Here is a 25466-nt window from a genome sequence, read left to right as displayed (position 1 = left end):
ACACACACACACACACACACAGAGGCAGCAGTTGTACAGTGTTATACAAGGAAAATAACAAGATATACTCATGACACATTAAGTGTTGAGATGACGATATCACATTATTTTTACATTAGTAGCCTATTATTTATTTTACAGTTGTCACACACAGCCTACATAAAATAATAATAATAATAATACACATTTCAAGAATCACAAATGTATACAAATTCTGCCACCCTTTTATACAGTTGGGTTTTTACTGGAACAATCTAGGAGGTAAAGTACTTGCTAGCTGTCTGTCTGTCCATCCATCTAGTGAAGGAGTTGTTAACCCATGGTCCTAAAGAGAGCCTCAATCCTGCAGCGGCTCCCCTATAACTTTCCTGCCGTATCGGAGCGCCTGTCAGTCTGCGAGTGAACGGCGGTGTGAGCCGTGTCTTAGAGCGCATAACCTTCAAAGTAAAAAAAAAAAATAAGATCCGTATTAATTTGGAATAGCATTAAAAATTGACGCAGACGTCTTCTTTTCATCCTTTCTTCATTCATCCCTTCCTCTTTTCTTTTGATATTTAGCAGAGAAATTGAACTTTTTATAGACCTCCTCGGAGTCTCCTCCCCACTCCCTCCCTCGCTTCTGAGCTCCGTCAGCGGGCACAGTGCCGGGTTTTGTCCCCCGCCTTTAGCGCACAATGCCCCGGCTTGGCCCGTGTGGGTTTCCCGTCGCAGCCCCCAAGTGCTTCGTAGGCAGTTGCCCTCTATAATAGGCGCAGTCGAGCCGAAAGAGAGCACCAGACTCCAGCGGAGAGATAGCAGCAGCAGCGCCGCACACGAATACACCCGGCACAGAGTAGAAATGGGGACTCGGTCGAATTTACGAAGCGGTTCCCGTACTCGAAATGTCAAAGTTAAGTAAAAATAAATACTGAATCTTATAGCAGTATGGATTTACATTGACAATGATGTGTTTTATTTATTTATTTATTGTCATTATTTTAAGTCTTTGTTAAGTTTAACACGCAGTGAGGAGCAACTTATAAATGAGCAGATAGACTTCGTTTGTTTATTTTTTTTTATCTCTTTTCAAATATTCATTTATGTACTTTGAAATGTTATATATTTGATCATTCACATATATATTCAACAAAATATATATTATATTATTAAATATACGGGTTTGGTCTATGTATGTATTTCTTTGTATCGCTTGTTTTGAGTTTGCGAACATGGTCTTTTAGTATTCCTTATTTTTAGTCGTTTTTCCGTTTGATAGAAATGTCAGACATGCTCAATCCATATCAGGGTCTGCTGCTGTGTATTATAAAGAGATTTCAGACATGCTCAATCAATATCAGGGTCTGCTGCTGTGTATTATAAAGAGATTTCAGACATGCTCAATCCATATCAGGGTCTGCTGCTGTGTATTATAAAGAGATTTCAGACATGCTCAATCAATATCAGGGTCTGCTGCTGTGTATTATAAAGTGATTTCAGACATGCCCAATCAATATCAGGGTCTGCTGCTGTGTATTATAAAGAGATTTCAGACATGCTCAATCAATATCAGTATCTGCTGCTCTGTATTATAAAGATATTTCAGACATGCTCAATCAATATCAGGGTCTGCTGCTGTGTATTATAAAGAGATTTCAGACATGCTTAATCAATATCAGGGTCTGCTGCTGTGTATTATAAATAGATTTCAGACATGCTCAATCCATATCAGTATCTGCTGCTGTGTATTATAAAGAGATTTCAGACATGCTCAATCAATATCAGTGTCTGCTGCTGTGTATTATAAAGAGATTTCAGACATGCTCAATCAATATCAGTATCTGCTGCTGTGTATTATAAAGAGATTTCAGATGTCTCAATCAATATCTGGAGCAGCAGTGTGGAGTAGTGGTCAGGGGGGCTCTGTACTCTTGACCGGAGGCTCTTGTGTGGGTTCAGTCCCAGGTGGGGACACACACACTGCTGCTGTACCCTTGAGCAAGCAGGTACTTTACGTAGATTGCTCCATTAAAAAACCCAACTGTATAAATGGGTAATTGTATGTAAAAAATAATATCACAATTGTAAGTCACCCTGGATACGGGTGTCTGCTAAGAAATAAAATATCAGAGTCTGCTAAACAGTAGAATGTATGCTGTGCCATAGGAGTCTCATTGAAACTGGCAGAGTCTTTTTTTACTGAAGTTTTGCCATAGGAGGGAGTCTCATTGAAACTGCTGTGCCATAGGAGTCTCATATAATCTGCTGTGCCATAGGAGTCTCATTGAAACTGCTGTGCAATGTGGAGTCTCATTGAAACTACTGTGCAATAGGGAGTCTTATTGAAACTGCTGTGCAATAGGGAGTCTCATTGAAACTGCTGTGCAATAGGGAGTCTTACTGAAACTGCTGTGCAATAGGGAATCTCATTGAAACTGCTGTGAAATAGGGAGTCTCATTAAAACTGCTGTGCAATAGGGAGTCTTATTGAAACTGGCATAGTCTTTTTTAACTGAAGTTTATGCCATAGGGCTTCATCAGCAGGTTACGAGCTGACAAGCTAATTATTAAGTTGTATACCCTCTGTGTGTGTGTGTGTGTGTTCGTGTCTCAGTGAGTGTGTGTGTGTTTCCCTGTGTGTACGCGTGTTCATGTCTCTCTGTGTGTCAGTGTGCGTATTTCTCTGTGCATGTGTCACTGTGTGCGTGTTTTAGAATGTGCACCTGTGTCTCTGCGTGTCTATGATGTAAACCAATCATTCTGGTTTTCAAACAGCTTGCAGGGCAATAGTGAATCACTCAAATTGTGAATGAATGTGTAAATAAATAAATTAAACAAACTAATGACAGAGTGGGAGGGAGAAGGAGGGAGGAAAAGGAAGTGAGAGAAAGAACAGCAAGAGGGAAAGCGAGAACGAGTGACTCGTTTGGAAGTGTAAAGGGATGAACTAATGAATGAATCAACAAATTAATCACTGGAATTCTGGAGACTGAAAGATAGATAGAAGTTTATAACCGTTTGTCTGAGGGATGCTGTGACAGGAAATGACCGAGGTTGAGACTCAGAAACAGTTTAAACGTTCAAAAATAAAGTTTTTAATAAACAAAAATACAAAATAAACCAGCACAAGGGCCAAACAAAAAGGTTTTAAACATAAAATAAACACAAAACAAAAAAAGCAAAACTTACAAAAATAAAGGTTTCCAGGCTGGGCGTTGCCTTCACTGGATTCAAAAACAAACAAACAGAAAAATAGCACACACAAATCAGTCTTGTTTCTTCTTCTAGAACACTCCCCCTAGCCAGGGCCTCTCCCCTGGCTTTTATCCCCTGTGGCTGGAGCCCAATTAATCAATAATTGCTGATTATTCAATTAGGGCTCCAGCCACATTACCACATGTTTTCCTGGCACGGAGGAATTTAACCCCCTCCCTGCCAGTCCCACCCACGTTCATAAAGACGAGGCAGTCCCCCGTCACAGATGCCTTTTCAAGCAGTCACCCCCTCAAATGTTAACATCAAAGCATATCAAAGTTTAGTTTCTTTTTTTTTGGAATCGTCAATTATTTTTACCCCGTGATTTCTCCCATATTTGTAATGCCCAATTGTTTTTAAGACAGCCCCTGTCTCACTGACAGGGGCTGTCTTAAAAACTTAAAAATCGTCAATTATTTTTACCCCGTGATTTCTCCCCAATTTGGAATGCCCAATTGTTTTTAAGACAGCCCCTGTCTCACTGATTCTACAACCCCCCACCCCACCTCCCCACCTCCCCCACCCCACCCCCCACCCCCCACCCCCGCAGTGAAGCCTCCTCGGCTGGGAGAGGCTGGAGACAGACAAGCGCACTCAAGCTGTCAAGTCAAGCTGTCCACTTTCTTCTTTCTTTGTTTTTTTGTTTCTTTCTTTCACACTGCAAGCCCAGTGTAACAGAGCCGGCTCACAGGCAGGCAGGCAGGCAGGCAGGCGGGCGTCTGGCCACCCACAGGAGTCACTGGTGTGTGGTGAGACCGTGATTACCCAGCTGACTTGAGCCCCCCTGCCTGAGTGGCACTCTGCTAATTGTGCACTGTCCCTGGGAGCCCCTTGGAAATCCTCTAGGAATCCCCTAGGTACCTACTAGGAGCTCATGGCCACAGCTGGCGATGGCATAGGCCCGGATTCGAAACAGTGCATTCTGCACTCCAGGGTGTGCCTTTACAGGATGCACCACTCGGGAGTCCCCTATTATTGTTAAAGATAATAAAATATTATAATCAGATTTGTAGATCAACAGATCCACCATAAATAAAGTGGATTCTTGTTCCTGATGAAGTCATTTCCACCGTGCTGCTGATGTGCTGCTGTGTGAGAGTGCTAATCTGGAGTGAAATGTGTTCAGGCTTTCACACACACACATTGAGAGAGAAACACACATATGCACAATGGAGCACACACACACACACACACATTGAGAGAGACACACACTGAGACACACACACATTGAGAGACATACACTCACTGGAACACACACACATTGCAAGAGAAACACACTGAGACACACACATATTGAGAGAGAAACACACTGAGACACACACACACATTGAGAGAGAAACACACTGAGACACACATTGACACACACACACACACACACACACACACACATTGAGAGAGAAACACACTGAGACACACATTGGGACACACACACACACACACACACACACATATTGAGAGAGAAACACACTGAGACACTGTGACAGAAATACAATGAGTTCTGGTGATAAATCTTCCTCCCGACCTGTGAGGGCGTTAAAGAACGGGAGGAGAAGTATCTGGAAGGGCTGGCCTGACAGTTCGTTTCCGGGACCGGGAAGTGGGTCAGCCTGGAAGGAAGCAAGACTCTGTTGTAAGACCGTATTGATTTGACAGGTAAACGAGGGGCAGCTGCAAGTAATAAGGCAGCTGCAACCGTTTACCTAGATATCATATAGGGGCCAGGGTAACGCTGTTCTTTTCCTTCATTTGGGTTAAACATGAGGAGAGAAGGACTGAGAGAGGAGCTCTCAGAAATATAAAAAGGGAATAAGTGTTATGTGTTGTGTGTTATTTCTGTCTGTCTGTAATTGTCTGTCTTTTTGTCGCACTATTAGACAGTTAAAGCACACCTCCGGAGCTGTCGCCACAAAAGCACTATCCGGAGCACCACTGCACAGAGCACCTGCACGTTTGAATTCACCCAGGACTGATGACCGTGCCTTTGTTTTTCTGTTCAGGACTGTGTGGGATTATTCACGCTCCCCGTGCTTTACACATTGTTGTGTACTGCCGGGGATTTATTATTTGACGGTCGCCAGACCTGGAAACAGCACAATAAACACTTATTCACAAAATTACCGTTGTCTGCCTGTCACTCCTGCATCGCATCACCGCTACACCTGTTCCCCTTACCAGCCACTTTGCCACACTTGGTGTCAGATCCGGGATCATGGATCGCAACGCACTGGCGGAGCTGCTGCAGGCGCTGGAGAGCAGACGCGGCGCAGAGGAGAGGAGGAGGGAGGAGCGCTACACGGCGCTCATTGAACGGGTAGGGCTGGCCATTGCCGCAGCAACGACCCCTACCACAACACCGCTGATGTCGCCCCCGAAGGTGGCGTTCGAGCGGCTGGCTACCGCGGCGGCTTGGCCGCGGGAGTTCTGGGCCAGCCAGTTGGGACCCTGTCTGATTGGGTAGGCTCAGGCAGCCTACCAAGCCATGAGCGACCATCACGCCACCGAGTATGACCTGGTCAAGCAGGCTATCCTCCGCCGGCTGAACATCACCACAGAGACCCACCGGGCTCGGTTTAGGGAGTACCGGAGAGCCCCGGAGACACGCCCCAGGGTGGTTGCAGAGCGGTTGTGCGACCACATGGTGCATTGGCTGACCCCCGGGAAGAAGACCGCCCAGCAGATGGGGGAAGCCATTGTGGTAGAGCAATTTTGCCATGTGGTCGGCGCCGAAACCCAGGCGTGGATACGGCGCCACAATCCCGACACCCTGGAGGAGGCGGTCAAATTGGCTGAAGACTTCGAGGACTCCCTGACTTCTGCCCGGATCGGGATCCTGTCGGCCCCTGCCCTTCGGAGCAGCCGACCTCTCCCTCCCTCTCCTCCAACACCACCACCACCACCCCCCCGCGTTCCAGGGACCCAGACCTCCTAGAACACCGACCCCATTGGGCCCCCTTGCCTCCCCCCCATGGAGACCAAGGTTGGCCCCCAGCTGGGGTAGAGGTGCTGCCCCTGCCCCTTTGGTCCCACTGCCGATTATTTCCACTCCTTTTGAACGCATTGCAATGGACATAGTGGGCCCTTTGCTACCTTCTGACTCCGGGTACACGCATATATTAGTGGTGGTGGATTATGCAACGCGATACCCGGAGGCAGTTCCATTGAGGTCCACTAGTGCCGCTGCAATAGCCACCAAGTTAGTGCAGATTATGGCTAGAGTAGTGATCCCCAAGGAGATTTTGACCGATCACGGAACCAATTTTCTGTCAAATACGTTACAGCAGGTGTACAAAATATTGAAAATACGTCATCCACAATCGGACGGTCTGGTTGAACGTTTTAATCAGACCTTAAAGTCGATGCTGAGGCGATTTGTAACACAAGAGCAGAAACATTGGGCATCGCTTCTTCCCTACCTCCTTTTTGCGGTGAGAGAAGTGCCGCAGAGTTCCACGGGGTTCTCCCCCTTTGAGCTCCTGTACGGCCGGCAGCCTCGCAGCATTCTCGACCTTCTGAGAGAGGGGTGGGAGGAGCACAAAGGCTCGTCTAAAAATGTAGTGAAGTATGTGCTCCTACTAAGAGATCGCCTGGATTTGGTCGGTCGTTTGGCCCGAGACAACCTCAGATCGGCTCAGCACCGACAGCAGCAGCATTACAACAAAAATGCACAAATTCGAACCTTTCGACCAGGGGACAAGGTAATGTTGCTACTTCCCTCATCAGAATCAAAACTGTGTGCTAAATGGCAGGGGCCGTATGAGGTGATTCGGGCTATAGGGAAAGTAAATTATGAAATTAGACAGCCCGATCGCCGGAATGAACGTGAAATTTACCATGTTAATTTGTTAAAGCCCTGGCAGGCAAGGGAGGTCTTATTTATAGCCCCAGGCAATATGGAGGATGATTTAGGCCCCTCTCCAGAGACCCCGAGCACAAGAGCGATTTCGATGGGGGAACAGTTGGTTCCGGATCAGCAAAGAGAGCTGCGTAAGCTTATTGAAGAGTTCAGCGATGTTTTTTCTGACGTGCCCGGCAGAACAAACTTAGTTGAATATGACATTATCTCTCCACCAGGTGTCACAGTGCGAGAGAGACCGTACCGGATCCCGGAAAGTCGACGAAGTGGCGTGCGCAAAGAGGTATGGGATATGCTCGAGCTTGGGGTAATTGAACCTTCCAGGAGCGAGTGGTGCAGCCCCATTGTCATAGTGGCTAAGAAAGACGGCACCAACCGCTTCTGCGTGGATTTCAGAAAGGTGAACGCTATTGCTAAGTTCGATGCGTATCCCATGCCTCGGGTCGACGAGCTTTTAGACAGACTGGGAAAAGCGAGGTTTATTTCCACTCTGGACCTGAAGAAGGGATACTGGCAAATCCCTTTAACCCGCAGCTCCAGAGAGAAAACTGCATTTTCAACACCAGAAGGGCTGTTCCACTTTAAAACCATGCCATTTGGGCTACATGGTGCGCCCGCTGCCTTTCAGAGACTGATGGACCAGGTTTTACGCCCACATCATGAATATGCAGCAGCGTATATTGATGATGTGGTGATTTACAGCTCCACCTGGCGAGAGCATTTGGCTAGGCTTGCAGCCGTTCTTCAGTCTCTAAGAGCAGCCCGGCTGACAGCTAACTTGAGAAAATGTGTGTTTGCCAAAATAGAGACTCAATATTTGGGATTTGTAATGGGAAATAGAAGGGTGAAACCTGTGGTCACCAAAATCCAGGCTTTGGTTGATGCAGCGATCCCCAAAATCAAGACTCAGGTGAGGTCACTACTGGGCTTAGCCGGTTATTACCGCCGCTTCATCCCCGAGTACGCCACAGTGGTTAACCCGTTAGTCGACCTCACCAAAAAGAGTGCTCCAAATTTAATTAAATGGTCAGCTGAGTGTCAGGGGGCGTTTGATACGATTAAGCGTAAACTTTGCCAGGCCCCCACTCTTATTACCCCAGATTTCACCAAGAGATTCATCCTCCACACCGACGCCTCGGATGTAGGTTTGGGTGCAGTCTTGTCCCAAAAAGTAGCTGGAGTAGAACACCCGATATTGTACCTGAGCAAAAAAATGTTACCTCGGGAACGTAACTATTCCATAGTCGAAAAAGAGTGTTTGGCCATTAAATGGGCTACTCACTCTTTACGATACTACCTGCTGGGACACTCATTTGATCTTGTCACAGACCACACCCCACTCAAGTGGTTAAGCACAATGAAGGACAGCAATGCCCGGATAACTCGGTGGTATCTGGCATTGCAGCCCTTCATGTACCATATGGTACACCGTGCGGGGAAAGACCACCAAAATGCGGATTATTTTTCCCGGGAGGGGGGAGCAATGGGAAAGGTAGATTCAGCCGAGTGTTCCTTCGGCTCCACTCTGAGCGGTGGGATATGTGACAGAAATACAATGAGTTCTGGTGATAAATCTACCTCCCGATCTGTGAGGGCGCTAAAGAACGGGAGGAGAAGTATCTGGAAGGGCTGGCCTGACAGTTCGTTTCCGGGACCGCGAAGTGGGTCAGCCTGGAAGGAAGCGAGACTCTGTTGTAAGACCGTATTGATTTGACAGGTAAATGAGGGGCAGCTGCAAGTAATAAGGCAGCTGCAACCGTTTACCTAGATATCATGCGGGATTACATATAGGGGCCAGGGTAACGCTGTTCTTTTCCTTCGTTTGGGTTAAACGTGAGGAGAGAAGGACTGAGAGAGGAGCTCTCAGAAATATAAAAAGAATTAAGTGTTATGTGTTGTGTGTTATTTCTGTCTGTCTGTAATTGTCTGTCTTTTTTCGCACTACTAGACAGTTAAAGCACACCTCCGGAGCTGTCGCCACAAAAGCACTATCCGGAGCACCACTGCACAGAGCACCTGCATGTTTGAATTCACCCAGGACTGATGACCGTGCCTTTGTTTTTCTGTTCAGGACTGTGTGGGATTATTCACGCTCCCCGTGCTTTACACATTGTTGTGTACTGCCGGGGATTTATTATTTGACGGTCGCCAGACCTGGAAACAGCACAATAAACACTTATTCACAAAATTACCGTTGTCTGCCTGTCACTCCTGCATCGCATCACCGCTACACCTGTTCCCCTTACCAGCCACTTTGCCACAGACACACACACACATTGAGAGAGAAACACACTGAGACACACATTGAGACACACACACACACACACACACACATTGAGAGAGACACACACTGAGACACACACATATTTAGAGAGACACACACTGAGACACACACACACACATTGAGAGAGAAACACACTGATACACACACACATTGAGAGAGACACACACACACACACACACATTGAGAGAGACTCACACTGAGACACACACATATTGAGAAACACACTGAGACACACACACACACATTGAGAGAGAAACACACTGAGACACACACATATTGAGAGAGAAACACACTGAGACACACACACACATTGAGAGAGAAACACACTGAGACACACATTGAGACACACACACACACATTGAGAGAGACACACACACACACACACACATTGAGAGAGACACACACTGAGACACACACACACATTGAGAGAGAAACACACTGAGACACACACATATTGAGAGAGAAACACACTGAGACACACACACACATTGAGAGAGAAACACACTGAGACACACACACACATCGAGAGAGAAACACACTGAGACACACATTGAGACACACACATTGAGAGAGAAACACACTGAGACACACATTGAGACACACACACACACACATTGAGAGAGAAACACACTGAGACACACATTGAGACACACACACACACAAATTGAGAGAGACACACACTGAGACACACACATTGAGAGAGAAACAAACTGAGACACACACACACATTGAGAGAGAAACACACTGAGACACACACACACATTGAGAGAGAAACACACTGAGACACACATTGAGACACACACATTGAGAGAGAAACACACTGAGACACACATTGAGACACAAACACACACACATTGAGAGAGAAACACACTGAGACACACATTGAGACACACACATTGAGAGAGAAACACACTGAGACACACATTGAGACACACACACACACATTGAGAGAGAAACACACTGAGACACACATTGAGACACACACACACACACATTGAGAGAGACACACACTGAGACACACACATTGAGAGAGAAACACACTGAGACACACACACACATTGAGAGAGAAACACACTGAGACACACATTGAGACACACACACACACACACACATTGAGAGAGACACACACTGAGACACACACATATTGAGAGAGAAACACACTGAGACACACACACACATTGAGAGAGAAACACACTGAGACACACACATATTGAGAGAGAAACACACTGAGACACACACACATTGAGAGAGAAACACACTGAGACACACATTGAGACACACACACACACATTGAGATAGACACACACTGAGACACACACATTGAGAGAGAAACAAACTGAGACACACACACACACATTGAGAGAGAAACACACTGAGACACACATTGAGACACACACACACACACATTGAGAGAGACACACACTGAGACACACACATTGAGAGAGAAACACACTGAGACACACACACACATTGAGAGAGAAACACACTGAGACACACATTGAGACACACACACACACATTGAGAGAGACACACACTGAGACACACACACACACACACATTGAGAGAGACACACACTGAGACACACACATTGAGAGAGACACACACTGAGACACACACACATTGAGAGAGAAACACACTGACACACACACATTGAGAGAGACACACACTGAGACACACATACACACACTGGAGCACATACACACACATTGAGATAGAGACAGTGTTCTCCTCTATTCATTGTCTTTCCTGAATTATAGAAGGCGTTCCTGTTTTTCCGAGTATTCAGGTTCTTCTATAAATGTCACCAAAGTTTCCGAGCCTCTCTCTGAGTGACTGTTTGCCCAGTCAGTTCTGTTATGTGCTGAAAACATTATATCATTGGGTCACTGGTGGTCAGGGGTCACTCTTAGAGAGATCTATGACAGACAACTGAATAAATGTTCATTGAGACATGACTTCAAATCTGTCTGTCTATTTGTTTATCTGCCTTTCTGTCTTGTCTGTCATTCTGTTTATCTATCAGTCTATCTCTCTCCCCTCCCTTCTCCTCTCTCACACTCTCCTCTCTCTCCCCACGCAGGCTCGGTGTCTGTCTGGCTGTTGCTCTGGCTGGCAGTCTGCTCCCCTAGCCCTGCCTATTCCTGCCCCAGGCTGTGTGTCTGTTACCTCTCCCCGATGACGGTCAGCTGCCAGTCTCAGAACTTCTCGGCGGTGCCGGCCGGCATTCCCTACGACAGCCAGAGAGTGTTCCTCCAAAACAACCGCATCACAGAGCTGCGGGCGCAGTCCTTCGGCTTCCAGACACAGGTACCATCTTGCCCTGTTCACACTTCACAATTATTTGTAACCCCCTTTTCTCCCCCAATTTATAAATTGTTTTTAAGACTATGTCTGCCTCACCACTGCTGCTGCTGCGATCTCCCCTGCAGTGACTCCTTCTCGGCTGGAGATAGACAAACGCACTCAAGCTTTTGTCCTCCGAAACAACAACGTGCAAGCCCACACAATAATCTAAATGTAATTCAATTCCAGTACTTATTTTGTTCATATATGTAGTCTTTTACAGAGTTTTTTAAACATACATATATAATTACAGGAAGGTAGGATGTCGGAGACAAATAGAAAATGTATGGGGGGGGTCCCTCTTTTAAGAGACACTATTTGACTGTCCCTTGAGTGCAGGTCTCTTAATACAGGTTTGACTGTAACTCGAAATTGAGCTTGAAAATGATCTTCCTCTCTCTCCCCCACCTCTCTCTCTCCCTCTCATCAGGTCCTGTGGCTCTACTCCAACAACATCTGCTCCATCAAACCAGATTCCTTCAGCGACATGTGAGATCTCGAGGAGCTGGACCTGGGGGATAACCCCTCCCTGCGCACCCTCCATCCTGACTCCTTCCGGGGGCTGGACAAGCTGCAGAGCCTGCACATATACCGCTGCCAGCTGGGGACCCTGCCCGGAAACATCTTCAAAAAACTCTACAGCCTGCAGTTCCTTTACCTGTAGGACAACCTGCTGCAACACATCCAGGAGAGAGAGAGAGAGAGAGAGAGAGAGAGAGAGAGAGAGAGAGAGAGAGAGAGACATCCTATCTAATACAGTGCGCCTCCAACCCTGCTCCTGGAGCCCCCCCCCCCATCCCCCCCATCCTATCTAATACAGTGCATCTCCAACCCTGCTCCTGGAGAGCCCCCCATCCTATCTAATACAGTGCGTCTCCAACCCTGCTCCTGGAGCCCCCCCCCCAATCCTATCTAATACAGTGTGTCTCAATCCTGCTCCCGGAGAGCCCCCTCTATCCTATCTAATACAGTGCGTCTCCAACCCTGCTCCTGGAGAGCCCCCTCTATCCTATCTAATACAATGTGTCTCAATCCTGCTCCTGGAGAGCCCCCTCTATCCTATCTAATACAGTGTGTCTCAATCCTGCTCTTGGAGAGCCCCCTCTATCCTATCTAATACAGTGTGTCTCAATCCTGCTCCTGGAGAGCCCCCTCTATCCTATCTAATACAATGTGTCTCAATCCTGCTCCTGGAGAGCCCCCTCTATCCTATCTAATACAGTCTGTCTCAACCCTGCTCCTGGGGGGGAGGGGTGACAGGAGGCAGATACATACAGGAGAGCTATAACACAAATAATTTTATTTTCATAATTTAACATACAACTTTTTGGTAGTACTGAATTTTCATGTGCCAAATACCAATCTCTGTCCCTCCCCTTCCCCCTCCCTCTCTCTCCCCCTCTCAGGACAATCTCTTCTCAGACCTGGTGAATCTCACTCACCTCTTCCTCCACGGCAACCGAATCCGAGTCCTGTCTGAAAATGTCTTCAGAGGGCTGGTCAACCTGGACAGGCTCCTCCTCCACGAGAACCGAGTGCGACAGGTCAACCGCAAAGCCTTCAGGGACCTGGGTCACCTCACCACCCTGTTCCTCTTCAACAACGCCCTAACAGACCTCCCTGCTTCGGACCTCTCCGATCTCTCGTCCCTGCAGTTCCTCAGACTCAACGGAAACCCCTGGAGCTGCTCCTGCCAGGCCCGCCCTCTCTGGGAATGGTTCCGTCAGGTCCGGATCTCCAGCTCCGAGCTCCTCTGTGCCGGTCCCGAGGAGAGGAAAGGTCTAGATTTGAGGTTCTTGAGAGAAATCGATTTCGCTCCCTGCCCCATGATGCCTTACTATCCGAGAGCCCGCGTCACTTACACCTTCAGCACCAGAACGAGATGGTGGTTCCCCAAATCGGGCAAGGCAAGGCAAGCGGGGGGAATTCGGACAAATCTAAAGGCTTGGATGGAAAGAAAGGACAACAGCAAGACAACAGTTACATCAGTCCAGATAAAAGTCAAACCAAAAGTTACAAAGCTGAGTCCACATTGACGAAAGTTAAAGAGCAAGACTACTGGGAGAAATATGAAAACAAAGACTCCACTATTTGTTGTTACAAGTTGGATTGTTTGAAAGAAGCAAACGGGAAATCCAGAGGCGTTTGTCCAGACACGTCCCTCTTTCTCCTCTCTATCTCCCTCACTCTCACCCTCTCCCTCTCTCTCACCCTTCACTTTCTTTTTCCTGAAACCATGTGAAGAGCATGTGTGAATTTCCCCTTAAAGTCTATATTGAAAAGATATTACGATTCAATTACTGCTCTGCAGTTTTGAGTTTCCTATAGACCAGCTCTGCTCTGAAACTGCTGTGCGATAATGAGTCTCATTGAAACTACTGTGCGATAATGAGTCTTATTAAAACTGCTGTGTGATAATGAGTCTTATTTAAACTGGTGTGCAATAGGGAGTCTTATTGAAACTGCTGTGCAATAGGGAGTCTCATTGAAAGTGTTGTGTGATAGGGAGTCTTATTGAAACTGTTGTGTGATAGGGAGTCTCATTGAAACTGCTGTGTGATAGGGAGTCTCATTGAAACTGCTGTGTGATAGGGAGTCTTATTGAAACTGCTGTGCGATAGGGAGTCTTATTGAAACTGCTGTGCAATAGGGAGTCTTATTGAAACTGCTGTGTGATAGGGAGTCTTATTGAAACTGCTGTGTGATAGGGAGTCTTATTGAAACTGCTGTGTGATAGGGAGTCTTATTGAAACTGCTGTGTGATAGGGAGTCTTATTGAAACTGCTGTGTGATAGGGAGTCTTATTGAAACTGCTTTGCAATAGGGAGTCTTATTGAAACTGCTGTGCAATAGGGAGTCTCATTGAAACTGCTGTGTGATAGGGAGTCTTATTGAAACTGCTGTGCAATAGGGAGTCTCATTGAAACTGCTGTGTGATAGGGAGTCTTATTGAAACTGCTGTGCAATAGGGAGTCTCATTGAAACTGCTGTGTGATAGGGAGTCTTACTGAAACTCCTGTGCGATAGGGAGTCTCATTAAAACTGCTGTGTGATAGGGAGTCTCATTAAAACAGTTGTGCAATAGGGAGTTCTATTGAAACTGCTCTGTAATAGGGAGTCTTACTGAAACTCCTGTGCTATAGGGAGTCTCATTGAAAGTGTTTGAGAGAGACCCAGGGAAAGCACTGTTTTAAAAGGAAATAATCTAAAAAGTTATATAAAAAAAATGAAATTTTGTCTTTCCTATAGACTCGCTCTGTACAGCTCTGCAGTGTTGATCTCTCTTTCCTTTTAACCTGCTCTGTACAGCTCTGCAGTGTTGAGTTTCCTATAGACCTGCTCTGTGCAGCTCTGCAGTGTTGATCTCTCTTTCCTTTTAACCTGCTCTGTGCAGCTCTGCAGTGTTGAGTTTCCTACACTGTGCAATAGGGAGTCTCATTGAAACTGCTGTGTGATAGTGAGTCTCATTGAAATTGCTGTGTGATAGGAAGTCTTATTGAAACTGCTGTGCAATAGGGAGTCTCATTGAAACTGCTGTGCGATAGGGAGTCTTATTGAAACTGCTGTGTGATAGGGAGTCTTATTGAAACTGCTGTGCAATTGTCAGTCTCATTGAAACTGCTGTGTGATAGGGAGTCTTATTGAAACTGCTGTGTGATAGGGAGTCTTATTGAAACTGCTGTGCAATTGGCAGTCTCATTGAAACTGCTGTGCAATAGGGAGTCTTATTGAAACTGCTGTGCAATAGGGAGTCTTATTGAAACTGCTGTGTGATAGGGAGTCTTATTGAAACTGCTGTGCAATTGGCAGTCTCATTGAAACTGCTGTGTGATAGGGAGTCTCATTAAAACAGTTGTGCAATAGGGAGTTCTATTGAAACTGCTCTGTAATAGGGAGTCTTACTGAAACTCCTGTGCGATAGGGAGTCTCATTGAAAGTGTTTGAGAGAGACCCAGGGAAAGCACTGTTTTAAAAGGAAATAATCTAAAAAGTTATATAAAAAAAAGAAATTTTGTCTTTCCTATAGACTCGCTCTGTACAGCTCTGCAGTGTTGATCTCTCTTTCCTTTTAACCTGCTCTTTGCAGCTCTGCAGTGTTGAGTTTCCTATAGACCTGCTCTGTGCAGCTCTGCAGTGTTGAGTTTCCTATAGACCTGCTCTGTGCAGTTCTGCAGTGTTGAGTTTCCTATAGACCTGCTCTGTGCAGCTCTGTTCATAATGAATTACAAATTACACTTCTTTTAAAGTATTTTGCCATTTTTTTCCCAGTTATGTCTCTCTCTCTCTCTTTGACTTTCTTAATTGCTATGAAAATCCCTACAAAATATTCTGCAACTGTTTTAAGATGTTTAAAGATTATATATATATATATATATATATATATATATATATATATATATATATATATATATATATATATATATATACACAAAATGTGTTTCAGGTGTTACAATTTGAAACTGTTTTCTTTTTAGTTTGAAATTGCGTGTATTTTATTTAATTTCAGTGGAAAATGACTTTTTTCTTTTTTTTTTAAGGGACTGGTCCATTTAGGTGCAGTCAAAGAGAGGGGTGAGGGAGTTTGGACTAGTAATAATACTATAATAATAATAATAATAATAATAATAATAATAATAATAATAATAATAATCATCATCATAATAATAATAATAATAATAATAATAATAATAATAATAATAATAATAATAATAATAATAATAATAATATGCACAATAGCCTTAGATCAATCACCCCCTATACTAAATATAATGGACTGTTCCGTGTTACTTTGTACTTTTTTTTTTTAAAGGTGTTGGATTGACTGAATTTGTGTAATTTTAGGAATTTGTTTATAAAGTTGTGTATTGATTTTTTTCATTTATGTATTTTTATTTGTTTATTTTGTTCATTCATTTTCATAAGTGTTAGACCTCAGGAATTTAAGATTTACAACATTTTATGGATTTTAAAAACAGCACTGTACTGTACTGGGGATCTGAGAGCCAGCAAATTCAATACAGTCCAGTCTAATCTAACAGCACGGTACTGTACTGGAGATATGAGAGCCAGCTAATTCAATACATTCCAGTCTAATCTAACAGCACTGTACTATACTGGAGATATGAGAGCCAGCTAATGCAATACAGTCCAGTCTAATCTAACAGCACTGTACTGTACTGGTGATCTGAGTGCCAGCTAGTTCAATACAGTCCAGTCGAATCTAACAGCACTGTACTGGGGATCTGAGAGCCAGCTAATTCAATACAGTCCAGTCTAATCTAACAGCACTGTACTGTACTGGGGATCTGAGAGCCAGCTAATTCAATACAGTCCAGTCTAATCTAATAGCACGGTACTGTACTGGTGATCTGAGAGCCAGCTAATTCAATACAGTCCAGTCTAATCTAACAGCACGGTACTGTACTGTACTGGACATTTTGGTAGGGAATGTGTTCACATGCGACAATTGACAAGCTCTTACCAAGATGGCAGCCCAACAACAAACAGAAAAAAAACGAAAAAATGAAAAAACGAGGGGATATGGCAGGAAGACAAGTAAGAGAATAATCTTTATTTATTGTATTTTCTTAGTTAAACAGGAAATAGGAAACTTTTTTTTTTCTCAGCGTCTTTTCTGTGTTTTCAACGTGTTGTGTTGTCAGGATACCGTACACACTTAACTCGCTCAGTCAAAAATAGATTTTTTGAAGCTTAACTATTTATTTTTTTTGTTGTAATATTTTTTTTAAAAAAAGCTCCCAATTTGGAATATCCAATTGTTTGTTTATGGCGCTGCTGCAACTTCCCGTATCGACTCGGGAGAACGAAGACTCATCATGCGCATCCTCTGAAACAAATGCCGTCAGCCACCCTCCTCTTGTCACACTGCAACAGCAAAGACAACCGCACCTGGCTGTAGCGGTGTTGGAGGAAACGCAGTTCCGCCCACAACTCGCAGGCGACCGTTCGCCACAGGAGTCGCTGGAGCTTGTTGAGACAATGATTACCAAGCTGACCTAAGCCCTCCCAACCCGTGTGGCACTCGGCAAACTGTGTGCCGCCCCCTCGGCGTTCCTGTCGGCGATGGCATAGTCTGGATTGGAAACAGCGATCTCCAGGCTATAGGGCACACCCTGCATTTCAGATGAAGCGCCTCAGCTGGATGCGCCACTCTCCCCCAACAATTCAGCAATTCAGTAGTCTACATTTGACCCGTTCAGGTAATCAATGCAGTGTTTTTCACTAGTTTTCTGTTAGGTTCTCATCTGTTTTCTTTCTCAGTATTAGCCGTGATTTCCTGGAAAATGTGACAGTGGCGACCTGCAAGTTTGGTCCATCCATAATTAAATACTCTACTGCAGTTACTACTTGCTCTTAAATATAACTCTATTTAAGGGTGGGCATATAATAGTGGTCAGTCTACAGGAACCAGGGACTGAGGCAGATAGGCAAGTTCCTGCTTCAAGTAATTTTTAATTAACTACATTTGGTAACTTTGTAAAGTGGTGTGTGATTAGTACCAGGTGAGTGGTTTAATTGTATAGAAGTTGATTTGCTATCTGATTGGTTTCCACGCAGTTGTTCTTTATATATTAAGCAGCCTATTTCTGCGCCAGCCAGAAGCGCCTGCCAACAGAAGAGCCTCAACAAAAGAGCCGGGAGTCTAGCTGTGGGAGTCTACAGGTAACCAGTGTCTGAGGCAAGATAGGTAATTGGTCCTGCTCCTACTAATTTTTAATTATCAATTTAAGTATCATTATTAGTTGGTGTTTCAATTTAGGGAGGAGTGTGTGTATGTGATTTTAAACCAGGTAGTGTGGTTATTTGAATAATAAGGTGATTTGCAATTTGTAATTATCAGGGAGGGTGGTTTATTAACTTGAAGAGAGTTGTTTGCATTTGGATTGGTCTCCACACAGTCTCCTGTAGTGGTGTGATCCCCTTTGAAGTGTGTAAAAGTATTGTCAATAGAGCAGTTAGCAGTTGTGCCAGTCCCCTTGCAAAGTGAGGTGGAACCCATTTAAGGGTTGGCATATAATAGTGGTCAGTCTACAGGAACCAGGGACTGAGGCAGATAGGCAAGTTCCTGCTTCAAGTAATTTTTAATTAACTACATTTGGTAACTTTGTAAGGTGGTGTTTGAATTAGCTGAGTTGGTGTGTGATTAGTACCAGGTGAGTGGTTTAATTGTACAGAAGTTGATTTGCTATCTGATTGGTTTCCACGCAGTTGTTCTTTTTATATTAAGCAGCCTATTTCTGCGCCAGCCAACAGAAGAGCCTCAACAAAAGAGCCGGGAGTCTAGCTGTGGGAGTCCAGCAAGGGGAGGCCTGCGCTGAGACGCTATTCCAATAGATCCAAACCTAACTGGGCTCTAGAAGAAGCTATCTACTAGTCAGGTCTGTACCCTCCACCCTACTGCTCCTACTGTGCCTTTTGTCCTGCTTGCCCTGCTATGACTGTCTCTCACATCCCTGTTCTGTCCTCTCGTCCTCGTCCTCTGCCCTCCCTCCGCTGCTGCTCCTCCAACCCCTCTAACCTCATTTCTCTGCCTCTCCCCCCCTCTCGCACACTCTCTGGTGCACTCTGGAACTGTCACTCTTCTGCTAACAAAGCTGATTTCATATCTGCCTTTGCCTCCCACCTCTCGCTCGATTTCCTTGCTCTCACTGAAACCTGGTTGTCCCCTGATAACACTGTTACTCCTGCTGCCCTGTCCTCTCTCTACGTCCTGACCCATACCCCGCGTCTCACTGGACGGGGAGGTGGGACGGGTCTTCTCCTCTCTCCCTCCTTACTCTTTTCTGTCCCCTCCGATCTCATCTCGCTCTCTGTCAATACCTTTGAATTTCATGCAGTCCAACTAACCTTTCCCTGTCAACTCCTGCTCGTTGTTCTGTACCGCCCCCCTGGGCCTCTCACTCACTTCCTGGATGAACTCGACTATCTACTCTCCTCCCTCCCCTCTCTGTCTACCCCGACTGTCCTGTTGGGTGACTTCAACATCCATCTCTCCAACCCCAGCCACTCTGCTGGATTCCTCCCTCTCCTGCACTCCTTCGACTTCTGTCTCTCTCCGTCCCCTCCTACCCACAAAGCTGGCCGTCAACTGGACCTCACCTTCTCCAGGGCCTGCTGCCCCTCCACCCTCTCTGTCACCCCCTGGACCTCTATGATCACTATTTCATCTCTTTTTCTCTGTCTCTCCCCCCTCTCCCTGCTCCTCCTACCCCCACTGTCACCTCTCGCCGTAACCTCCCTGCTGCCCTAGACCTTTACCGCACTCTCCTCTCCTCCTTCTCCTCTACTCTCTCCTCTGCTAAATGTGCTTATTTCCAATCTGTAATCCAAGCCTCCACTAACAACCCACGTAAACTATTCTCTACTTTCTCCTCCCTCCTAAACCCTCCCCCCCTTCCTCCTCCCTCCTCTATCTCCCCTGATGACTTTGCCTCCTTCTTCTCTTCTAAAATCTCAGATATCCGCAAACTCTTTAACACCTCTCCCTCCCCCGCACCCCCTCCCGCTCCAACTCCTACACCCACTGCAACCCCTACTAACTCACCCTCCTTCTCCACCTTCTTGCCCCTCTCAGACTCTGACCTCTCCTCCCTGCTCCAGGGTCACAAACCCACCACGTGTGCCTTGGACCCCCTCCCCACTCACCTCTTTCAAGCTGCTGCTCCTGCTCTACTCCCCTTCATCTCCTCCCTCCTCAACACATCTCTAGTTTCTGGTATCTTCCCCTCTGCCTTCAAAAAACCTACCCTCGACCCCACCTCCATCCAGAGCTACCGTCCTGTCTCCCTCCTACCCTTCCTCTCCAAAACCCTCGAGCGGACTGTACACCGCCAGCTCTCTGCTTTCCTGTCCAACCACTCTCTGCTTGACCCTCTCCAATCTGGCTTCCGCTCTGCTCACTCCACTGAAACCGCCCTCCTGTCTTTCACCAACTCACTTAAATGTGCCCGAGCTGCCTCTCTCTCCTCTGTCCTAATTCTCCTCGACCTCTCTGCTGCCTTTGACACTGTTGATCACTCTATTCTACTATCATCTCTTGCTGACCTGGGGATCTCTGGCACTGCTCTGGCCTGGTTCTCCTCCTACCTCTCCAACCGCACTTACCAGGTAACCTGGCGTGGAGCAACCTCCACACCTCACCCTCTCTTAACTAGAGTCCCCCAAGGGTCAGTCTTGGGTCCTCTCCTGTTCTCTCTCTACACCCGCTCCCTGGGCCCCCTCATCGCATCCTATGGTTTCTCATACCATTTCTATGCTGATGATGCTCAGATTTTCCTCTCCTTCCCCACCTCTGACTCCACCATCTCCTCCCGTATCTCTACCTGTCTGTCTGCTATTTCCTCCTGGATGCACTTGCATCACCTCAAACTCAACCTCTCTAAATCTGACCTCCTTTTCTTTCCCTCCTCCTCCCCCTCCTCTGATCTCTCTATCTCTATTCCTCTGGAATCTACCACACTCTTCCTCAGCTAAGAACCTTGGAGTCACCCTGGACCCCTGCCTCTCTTATTCCCAGCACATCTCCACTGTGGCACGCATTTGACGATTCTTCCTCAGCAACATCCGAAGAATCCGACCCTTCCTCACCAACTATGCTACCCAGCTCCTGGTCCAGGCCCTGGTACTCTCCCGCCTAGACTACTGCAACTCCCTCCTGGCTGGCCTCCCTGCGTCCGCCACCCATCCGCTCCAGCTCATCCAGAACTCTGCTGCCCGCCTGGTGTTCTCTCTGCCTCGCTTCGCCCACGCTAGTCCACTACTCCGCTCGCTCCACTGGCTCCCGATCACCACTCGCATCCAGTTCAAGACTCTTGTACTAGCCTACAGATGCCTTGACCAGACTGCACCCAGCTACCTCCAGACCCTCATCTCTCCCTACACCCCCACTCGACCTCTCCACTCCACCTGCACTAGAAGACTGGCTCTACCTCCGCTACGCTCCCCTGCCTCCAGAGCCCGCTCCTTCTCCAGACAGTTGTTTTGTATTTGCCAGCTCGGTCTATGTCACATACCGTACTGTACTCTCCATTCTGTTTTGGGAGCTATTCTTGCAGCACCAAGAATGCTTGCTTAGAAAAGTTAATAGTAGCCTATGTTTCAGTCTGAAAGAGCGGTTGAGATAGCAGCTTCCTGCAGATTGTTTTTTAAACATGTTTTTTTTTTTAAAACAGTGAAGCAACTATCGCAATCGTTCTTTTGAATTCCTGTCCTGTAATCACCATATAATAGTCCCACTGTAGATGTGGATGGAGTCTTGTGCACTCGCGGGGTGTTTCCCATAGCGGTACCTTGGAAAGCTCCTGCTGTTCCGTGTTTGTGTGAGTCCTGGGGGGATGTGCGCGGAGTGAACGCTTGCTTTTTAAAAGCGTTATTTTATGCCTCGCAAAACTGGTTTTGTGCTTGGCACATACTTTTGAAAATAGCAGGATCACGCATATTGTCGGCCACTCCCCCCATATTGTGCGATGCATACATTTTATTTCTGCACAGCGCAGAATGGATTGTGACGCGCAAAAGGACGTTTCAAATATAGAAAATTATGCGCATTTGCACATAACGGCCGTTTAAGTGGTGCGCAAATCTATCCAAGATCGGGCTCAGTGACTTCAGTTCTAATAAGAGCAAGTACAAAACACAGCACGATTTTATAAATGAATAAATACATGAATGCAAATGTAAACAAATACACGTAGAAATACATACTTTTTTAAATATAGAAATTATTAAAATGTTTGAATAAATATTGCTATAAATGAATACATGTAGCACAACAATATTGATTTGGCTGATGCTGGTAAATTAAATCCCACCACTAAAACACATAAGCATGTTAAAATAAGTTATTCACAGATGTAGAGATAATATTATTTGTGTAATAAATAAATGTAACCCAAGGGGTCATGAGTTCTAATCCGACGTGGGGTCCTAGAGGACCTCTGCGGAGGACCCTGAAACACTGACCTCATTCTCCCATGGCTTGGGGAGAGATACTCTGCTGGGGTTGGGGCTGCTCTCCTGCGTTCAGTTCTTTTGGAGAACTTCCTGCATGGAGAGCAGTCCAACTCACCTGCCAGTGCTTTGACCGCATGGTCTGCCCCTAAGCATCTGGCGCAGGACCGGTGCTCATCCTGACTGGGCAGCTTCGTCGCGCACTGGTCGCCCTGGTGGAACCAGCGGAGGACTCAGTTGACTGCACTGACATGGCGACTAGGCGGGATCGGCGCCGAGGAGAACGCTGTCGGTGCCGAACACTCGGTGCCGAGACAGTCGGTGCCGATGGTGGGTGCGGTCGGCACGGAGGTGGTTACACCGGTGCTGAGTCAATCGGGGCCGGGTAGGCGCTGTTCCAAGCCCGAAGGTCGGCGGGAGAACCGCGGTGGATGCCGGGGTATGCAGCCGATTCAGCCGAGCTGCTAGGCCCGTGGGGTCTCCTTACAGCACCAGAACAGCTCTCCACACGGTATCTGCAACTACACGAGGCCTCATGTAGTAGAAAAGAGTAATGGCCGCTCGCCAATCTCACAAGAGGGATCGAAACGATAAGTTGCGGATGCAACCCCGGTTCCCTGAAAGAGAAAATAACCATCAAGGTATGGGACATTGCCGTCAGGCAGTAGGGATTGGCTGAGCTTTATGTCAAAGCTGCCGATAGGCCTCCGCGCAAGCTGCCATGTAAGCCCGCCCCCCTGGGAGCTTACTATACGCAGCGCGCGGAGAGTCACTTCCTCTTTTGCCCTTCAGGCCGTGAAGGATGTTGCCATACCCCTAGTGGAATGTGCCTTCAACTGCCCTGGTGGCGGAAGGCCCATAGAATCATATGCTAACTGAATAGCATCCACTATCCAATGAGAAAGGCGTTGCTTAGACAACGGCTGACCCAAAATTTTAGAACCATGGCATATGAACAGCTGTTCTGTTTGCCTCACAGTCTTTGTGCGATCAATATAACACCTCAATGCCCGCACAGGGCAGAGCATGTGTAACCGCTCTTCCTCTGGGGAAGAAAAAGGAGGAGGATGGAACGCCATCAACTCGACTGGTTGGTTCATGTGAAACGGGGATATGACCTTAGGTAAAAAGGCCGGATTTGGACGCATGGAGACCTTAGAACCGTCTCCTGCGAAACAAGTACATGATGGATGTACCGAAAGTGCATGTAACTCGCCCACACGTTTTGCTGACACCACTGACAGCAAAAACGCAGTCTTAATAGACACGAACTTCATATCCACACTGTGGAGAGGCTCGAACGGTGCCTTGGTAAGGGCTTCTAGCACCACATCAAGGCTCCATGACGGTAAACTGGTCGACCTTGGAGGCCGCAAGCATCTTGCGCCCTTTAGGAACTGAGATGCCAGGAAATGACAACCAGGTGATAACCCGTCAATGCATACATGGCAAGCCGAAATAGCGGCCAAATACACTTTAAGTGTAGAGGGAGACTTACCCTCATCTAACAGCTTCTGCAGAAACTGTAATATCACTGCCATAGGGCAGGAGACCGGGTCATGGCCCTCAGCCAGACACCAACTCTGAAACAATTGCCACTTATACGCATATTGCGACCGAGTAGAGGGCGCTCTCGCACTCTGAATGGTGGATATAACCGCCGTCGAAAGCCCTAAGGCTGACAGGCGCTCCCGCTCAGGGGCCAAGCCCATAGCTGCATGAGCTTGGGTTTCGGGTGCCATAGCCCTCCTTGGGCTTGGGACAACAGTTCCGCTCGCAGAGGGAGCTCCCTCGGGCGACAGTGCAACAACTGCACTAGACTCGGGAACCATATCCTCCGAGGCCACCGAGGAGCGATCAGGATCACTGTCGCTTGCTCTACCCTGACCTTCTCCAAGAAGGCGGGGAGCATCGAAATCGGTGGAAATGCATACAGGAGCCCTGGCGGCCATTCGTGAGCCAGTGCATCGACTCCTAGGGGGCTGTCGAGGTCCTTCACCGAGAACCATAGGGGGCAGTGCGTGGTCTCTCGCGAAGCGAAGAGATCGACTTGCGCTGTGCCGAACCAGTCCCAAATGCACTCCACCACCCGAGGGTGAAGACGCCATTCGCCTGCAAGAGGTCCTCCTCTGGACAGGAGATCCGCTGCGTAATTGACTCTGCCCGGTAGGTGAACCGCCCGTAGAGAGGCTAAACGTGGTTGAGCCCAAAGCAACAGCCATGTTACCATCCGGTGAAGACCGGGGGACCGCAAGCCGCCCTGGCGGTTGATATACGCCACTACCGTGGTGTTGTCTGACCGCACTAACACGTGCTTGCCTAGAAGCACTGGCAAGAAGTTCCAAAGTATTGATGTGGGCCGACCTCCAGGGTCCTGACCACACTCCGCGAGTCCCCGACCCGTTCCAGACTGCTCAACAACCCTGGTTGGAAGCGTCGGTCGTAATAACCTCCCTTCGGAAGATGGGACCCAAGCATATGCCCTGGCGGATGTTCGACGGAACTTTCCACCAGCGCAGTGCTTCCCAGCAGGTTCGGGATACTCTCAACCTGCGGTGTTTGTCTCTCCGCGGATGCAACGCGAAGGCATTGAACCAGGCCTGCAGAGGTCTCTGGTGTAGTAAGCCCAAAGGAAGGGCTTGCGAGGCGGCAGCCATCAACCCCAGCATGCGCTGACACAGCTCCATGCTGACTGTTTCTCTCAACCTGAATAGGGTGAGACACCGCTCCAGTGAGGCAACTCTTTGTGTCGACAGGGTCGCTTCCATGGACACAGAGTCCAGA

General features: G+C 47.1%; 1 pseudogene; it reads left to right on the top strand.

Annotated features, from left to right (window-relative positions):
- The first annotated feature begins 319 nt into the window (after positions 1-319).
- On the top strand, positions 320-23150 carry LOC131703105 (reticulon-4 receptor-like 2; annotated as a pseudogene).
- The last annotated feature ends 2316 nt before the right edge of the window (positions 23151-25466 follow it).

This window comes from Acipenser ruthenus, chromosome 32, assembly GCF_902713425.1.
Source record: "Acipenser ruthenus chromosome 32, fAciRut3.2 maternal haplotype, whole genome shotgun sequence".
NCBI lineage: Eukaryota > Metazoa > Chordata > Actinopteri > Acipenseriformes > Acipenseridae > Acipenser > Acipenser ruthenus.
This window is presented reverse-complemented; position numbering and strand designations above follow the sequence as displayed.